This window comes from Stegastes partitus, unplaced genomic scaffold, assembly GCF_000690725.1.
Source record: "Stegastes partitus isolate 25-593 unplaced genomic scaffold, Stegastes_partitus-1.0.2 Scaffold1860, whole genome shotgun sequence".
In the NCBI taxonomy this organism is placed as follows: Eukaryota; Metazoa; Chordata; class Actinopteri; family Pomacentridae; genus Stegastes; species Stegastes partitus.
The window spans coordinates 45,536-51,696 of NW_007579591.1; the positions used below are offsets into that span (position 1 = coordinate 45,536).

The window sequence follows — 6,161 nt, forward strand, 5'->3', positions numbered from 1 at the left end:
TCTAAGTGTAGCCCTGTGATAGACTGGTTACCTGTCCAGGTGAACCTGCCTTCACCCTGAGTCAGCTGGGATAGACTCCAGCCCCCCAAGACCCTGGTGAGGATTAAGATGTAGAGATAATACATGGCTGGATGATCACTGTGGCTTCCACAGTGACGTTCAAAAACACAAGAGTCTGGACTTCTGTTTCATGAACCACTTTAGTGAACACATACATAACCGCATGGCAGAGTATCACTTGTTACTAGAATAAAGTAAACATTTGTCCCTTTCTTGAACTGGAGCATCATGGCTAATGAAGTTCAACTCACCCATTATTTCTGTGAATACTCAAATAAAAGCGCTTTCTCATTTAACTGTGTTGATATAAATCATCAACTCAGTAAATAAACATAACTTATCAAATAAAATCACACCACACAGCGTTGTGCAGTAGAATATGACCTCTACTGTTTATTACTGTGACTTTTTAATGTTACACACTATTTGTATAGAGTGTTGCCACTTTAATTAATAATAACTGGAACTGTAGGTTTGTGCCTTGTTTGTTGTTTTGTGTTTCCTTTGTTATTTTATGCCTCATTTTTCTTTTGTCTTGTTTATGCTGTTTTATGTCTCTGTGACACTTTTGTCTCCTTGGTTGTCGTTTTTTTGTGTCCTTTTTGTTTCTATCGTGTCTCGTTTTGTGCCTCGTTTTTCTCATTTTGTTTTATTTGGTGTCATTTTGTCTCATTTATGTTTCTCTTTTCAAACAGTTTTCTCATTTTGTGTCTTGTTTTTGCCGTGTGTTTCTTTTTTTTGTCTCGTTTGTGTTGTTTTGCCGCATTTTGTGTCTAATTTTTCTCATTTTGTGTCTCTTTTGTGTGATTTTGCATTTGATTCATGTTGTTTCTCTGTAAGTTTTGTCATTTTTGTCTTGTTTGTGTTGTTTTGTCTCATTTTGTGCTTCATTTTTTTGTCATTTTATGTTCTTTTATGTCTCATCTTTGTCATTTTATGTCTTATTTTTCTGTTGTGTCATTTGTGACATTTTGTTTGTGTTTCTTTGTGCTGTTTTATTTCTCATTTTTGTCATGCTTCACATTTTTCTATTGCTTCGCTTTGCGTCTCATTTTTCTCATTTTGTGTCTCATTTATGTTGTTTCTCTTCGTGACAGTCGTTTTGTGTCTCGTTTTTCTGCAGTTGTATCGAACTAGCAGCATTTTGTGTCTCATTTGCATCATTTTGTTCCTCGTTAGTGCAATTTGTCTCACTGGTACCGTTTTGTGTCCCATTTTCCGTCTTTGTCCGTTGTGTGTTCGAGCTTCTTTGTGTCAGTTTCGTCTTGATGCTTCAGATGGTCCTGATCAGACATGAAGACGAGCTGCAGCAGAGGCAGAGGGATGAAGAACAGAGCTGAGGGTGTAAATGAAGAACGCAAAAGACTAAATAGACTAATAAGTGTTCTGAAAAAGGGAGAGAAGAGCGAGACTGGAGCACATTCTGTCCGCAGAAAAACAAGCACTCAGAGATCTGTAGCGATGAGACCATAAATATCAGAAGGACAGATGGCATCTTAAAAAAAAAAACTGTTTAGAAATACTCAGAAGAACGGCAGGCTGGGACTGCTAGCCAGTGCATATGTTGCCCTGAAGCTGGCGTATGAATTTTAATTTGTATTTGCTCATTAACCGAGTTACCATATGACTTACGAGGAGCTGAGTGGTTCCCTCGCTGGCAGCAGTCAGACAATGAGGAGAGCTCTGATTGTACGAAACCGAGACTGATGCAATTTGCGTCGTAATTAGGGAACAATGCTTTATGGAGATTTATTCTGAGTGCAGGAGCGTTACTGCGGCTCCACACTTTCACTTTGATCTCGATACAAACATCAGCATTACTGTCAATTTCAGAGGCTTTAAATCTCACGACGGCAAATATTTTATCGCTGCTAAAATCAGCAAAATGCATGCAGATAGTTGGACACTAAATTACAGCATCCATCATTTCTAATTTATCTTCAACAATTTCCCTGAGGTTCTACCAACGGGATCAATAAAGTTTTATCTATCTATTTATCTATCTATCACTGGTGTGTAATAATAAAAGTTTTCATTGGACGTTATTTAGTTTTAAGCTATGAGCTCTGACACAGTCATACAGTGGAGCTAAATGGGATTTTGTTTGTGGGGCTGAAGCTGCTTTCCAAAGTGTTTCCGTTCACCTGCAGTTGTAGGACCACACTTCTTGGACCTGTGTTTGTCCCAACAGCACAGCCTGCAAACTGAATAATCGCTAAGTTAATGGTTTGTGGTTTTAAGGTTTGTTGCACCCAAAATACTGCTTCCTACTAAAACAGGTACTTACAAGGTTTATTTTACCCAGAACACTGTTTCCTGTCCAAGTACCTGTAGTATTGAATGTTTCATCTACGGAAATCGGACATTCTAAGGAGCAAGTTATGGTTTTGAAGGTTTAGTCCACCCAGAATAGTACTTTCTGTCCAAGTGCTTCTAGTTTTAGACGTTTATTACACTCAAAATGCCTCTTTGTGTCGAAGTATTTCTAGTTTTAAAGGTTTATTCCACCCAAAACACCCTTTTCTGTCCAGGAACTTATAGTATTAAAGCTTTAATCCATCTGAATTGTACTTTCTAACCAACAAGTTGTGATTTTAAAGATAATTCCATTCAAAATAGTATTTTCTGCACAAGTACTTCTGTTTTCAAAGGTGTATTCCACTCAAAACACCCTTTTCTGTCCAAGAACGTACAATATTAAAGGTTTAATCCTCCTGAATTGTACTTTCTAACAAACAAGTTATGGTTTTAAAGGTTAATTCCATCCAAAATAGTGTTTTCTTACCAAGTACTTCTCGTTTTATAGGTTTATTACTCTCAAAATGCCCCTTTTTGTCCAAGTACTTCTAGTTTTATAGGTTTGTTCCACTCAAAACACCTTTTTCTGTCCAAGAACTTGGAATATTAACACTTTAATCCACCCAAATTGTACTTTCTAACAAACAAGTTAGGGTTTCAATGATTAATTTCCACCCAAAATCATACTTTGCATCCAAGTATTTCTAGCTTTACAGGTTTATTCCCCTCTAAAACTGTACATAGTTGCATTTTTTTGCCTGTGTGGGTTAGTAAAGCCAGGACTAAAAACAAAGAGTTAATAAACTAAAGGTTTCTATGACTTCAGTCCTGAAAATGCAGCCACTTCTGCTGCTTAAATACACTCACACCATTATTGACAGAGCTACCATGTAAGGTTGCCCCTCACTATGGGATGCTGGTTGGGGTTTGGTGTCTCGCTCAAAGACACTTCAGCTCGTGAAAAAGAAAATCGAGTCGTGGACAACCTGTTCTACCGCTGAAGCTAATGTTGAGGTGGTCAAACCTTCATCCACATGAATATTGTAGCATGATGAGCATCACTCAGTGGTTTTAATGAGGCAGGTGTACTTTTGTTGAAACTGTTAGCATGAACAACAATAGCCGTCACGTCAGACAACACGACAGAGGAGGCAATAAAAGTAGAGGCAAACTTCAGAAGTCATTTCAGCAAAACAATAGAAATCTAAGGAAGTGAATGGCAGAGTGAGAGAGACATTTGCAAATTACCACTTTAAAAGCTTTTCTCCCAACAACAGAATATATATTTACTGTCAGCTGCTCTTACTGCTCGTGTTACTTCCACTGCGATGAGGATTTGTTGCCACACATTGTGCGAATCAGCCGAATCGTACCACAGCCTGATCCTAATAATGCTCCTAACAGTGTAAATCCAGCTTAATGCAGCCTGGCATCACTTCCAGGTATTCTGTGTGTCGCTGCAGGTGTGTGAAGCCCACCTGAAGCCTGTTATTTAGTGATTAAATGCTGCACATTATATGATATGTGTGTGTGGTTTGTCTCCGCAGGTTCATCCTGGTGTTTGGATGTCTGGTTCTCTCTGTGTTCTCCACCATCCCGGCTCACCAGGAGTTCTCCTCGCACTGCCTGCTCATCCTGGTAGGACACGCAAAATTCATAACATCTAGTAGAATCCTGTGTGTAATTCTTGTGTACTTGTTTATCTACTTTTGTGCAAATTAGTGCAGATGTTTGAGGACAAATTGGTCAGTTTTCACACCTGTATGCACCTTAAAAGTGTCTGTTTCAGGGTTTGATTTTAAGGCCCAGGCTGAGGTTTGGTTGTAAGAGGCTGCAGGAGTACATCAATGAAGCTCCTCACAAAGACAGACGTACAACTGTGTGTGTGTGTGTGTGTTTGTGCGCGGTTGAGTGATGCTCACGTCTCCATTACAAACGCTGATTGTGCATTCCCGGAGTTCTAATGAGCTGCGATGATTGCTCCCCTGCTACGCGAGATCAACATCGCCCCGCTAGAATTCAATTTTACAGTCCGCGCCTCAGATGTGATTAAACAGAAATTCATCAGTCAGACCAGGTAGGAGGAAAAACACAGCTCGGCGTCCTTCATCCTTCACCGCGGCACGCCACGCTTTTGTTTTCACTCGTCCGGGTCTTGAGAGGTGCTCAAAAAAAACACCACAAAACATTTATTTCCAAAACAGTTTCCAAGTTGCTGCGGATGATTCACAGAACACACGGTGAATTACTATCAGGGAGCTCGGGCAGACAGTAGAACGGAGCCGTGCGAGCTCTGTGTATTATAATGAGGTTATTGTTAGTGGAAATAGAGTGGGTGTTTTTTGTTGTTATGGTTAAGTCAATTCATTTATTTCAATTCAGTTTTGTTTACACAGCGCCGATTCACAGCACAAGTCATCTCGGGGCGCTTCGCATAGTAAGGTCAAGACTTTACAGGATCATGTTACAGACACAAACCCAATTATTCCCTTTGAGGAAGTCCTTAGTGACAGTGGGAAGAAAACAAAGCCCCCTTTTAAGCCTTTTAAAGGAATAGTTTGGGAACTTATTTGGATGGGAAGACTGATGCCGCTGTCATTTCTGTTGATCCAGTATCAACACCTAGCAGATAGTTAGCTCAGCTTATCATAAACACTGGAAATCAGGTGTGACAGCGACCTTAACGCTGTCCAAATGTAAAAAACAAACAACAAACCTGCCGGCTGATACATTCACAGCTGACTGACTCTTATATCTTATTAGTGTAATCTGCTACAAGGGGGGCTATTTTACAAAACTGTACCCTTTCTGTGTATGAAAGCCACACATTTAATGGAGTTTTTTATTAAATTATTCCCTTCTTGCCTTAAAATGGCTTCGCTCGAGCACACCAGCTCACCTGCTATAACACTGTAAAGCTACACGGTGGAAAACCGTCATACTGGAGTACCTCAGTCACACATGTTAAACTGGAAACTGATTCTGAGGAAGCTTAATGATGCAGAACGTCCCTTATAAGATTGCTTTTAGATTTGATACGTATGAAACCACAGAAAGTCTAAATTTGTGTTTTTAAGACTGTCATCAAAGTGGAAATGCTAAGTTTTGGCATTGACTGCTGATTTATGAGACATCTTCCAGTATATATTGAAAAAAAACACCATATGGACATGTGACAGGGTAAAGAATGAATAGATATGTGGGTCTTTAATATGAGGCTTCTATCAATCTTCTTATGTAACTCTCGCTAAAGAAAGATTCAGCAAGTTCCCCAAAAATGACAAATTATTTAAAGAAAAGGGTTTTTTTGTTTGTTTTGTTTTGTTCGTAACTTATTAATAATGTTAAGCAAAGCCCTCGTTTTCTCAGGTGATATTTTGACTGTTAACAGATTTAATTCCACTTGTGGGTGATTCGAGCTCGACAAAGCTCACGCGTGACCGTCCCATATTTGCCAGATTTTGTTTTTCTGTGCATATGTATGCTATTTAGTAAAATGTGTAAACTCTGGGCTCACAGCTAACGTTAGTTTTTGAGTTGTTTTTTTTCTTTTAGCGGGGTGCAGTGCCTTAACTTGAGAACTAATGCAGCTACAGTCCTTAAACTTTGTAGGGTTATTGATATATATACATATAGTCTTCATGGGGCTGCAAGGTGGATCGGTGGTTAGCATCGTCGCCTCGCAGCAAGAGGGTCGCCGGTTCGTGTCCTGGTGAGCACACCCAGGATCTTTCTGGAGTCTCCATGTTCTCCCCGTGCAGCGTGGGTTCTCTCCGGGTTCTCCGGCTTCCTCCCACAGTCCA

The 6,161-nt window shown here is 39.8% G+C and overlaps 1 protein-coding gene across 1 annotated transcript in view; it reads left to right on the forward strand.

Annotated features, from left to right (window-relative positions):
* Window positions 1–3,912: 3,912 nt before the first annotated feature.
* Window positions 3,913–6,161, forward strand: part of LOC103372932 (potassium voltage-gated channel subfamily KQT member 4-like) — a 42,930-nt gene continuing 40,681 nt past the window's right edge. The window contains 1 exon segment of the mRNA XM_008302709.1: window positions 3,913–3,996. The gene's annotated coding sequence lies outside the window, so the exon portion shown is untranslated.